This window comes from Arachis duranensis, chromosome 9, assembly GCF_000817695.3.
Source record: "Arachis duranensis cultivar V14167 chromosome 9, aradu.V14167.gnm2.J7QH, whole genome shotgun sequence".
NCBI lineage: Eukaryota > Viridiplantae > Streptophyta > Magnoliopsida > Fabales > Fabaceae > Arachis > Arachis duranensis.
Window position 1 is genome coordinate 106,781,156 of NC_029780.3, and position 615 is coordinate 106,781,770.

The following is a 615-nucleotide window of genomic DNA, read 5'->3' on the forward strand; positions in this document are numbered from 1 at the left end:
TTAAATATTTCAATCATCTAATAATATTTATCTATTAATTTTACGTAAAAATAATTACAGATAAATCTTTACCATATATATACGTTCACTATTTCCGGGCTGAAATCTTTTGAAATCCCTATAGTTTTAACTTTTAACTTCTATATATGTGCCAGAATATAAAGTTATATAACGTGTGACAATTGTGACATGGTGTTTTCCTTTATAACGCAAATATACGTGATATGTTGCGGATAAAATCTCTAAAGAGAAATGGAACCTTTCGCATAATGTAATTGTCCTCCTCACAAATTAAAGAATTCAGTCAGACAGCAACTAAAAATAAACTCTTAACAAAATTATTGATGCGTGTATTGGTAAAAAGTACCTAATAACCAAAATAAACTACAAAAGTAAGACATTAGTTCTTTTTATCTCAATTTTTTTTGTGATGACCAAATTATTATTTTATTCTTTGTTAAGAGCCATATTCTAATAGGTTACAATTGTTTTTCATAGCCTTTTTTACGTGTTTTATTGACCAAACGATATGCACGCTACTGTGGATGAAGATGGGACCATCACAGTCTACACAGCAGCACAAAGAAAGGAATATCCTTTATTCGCCGTAATTAT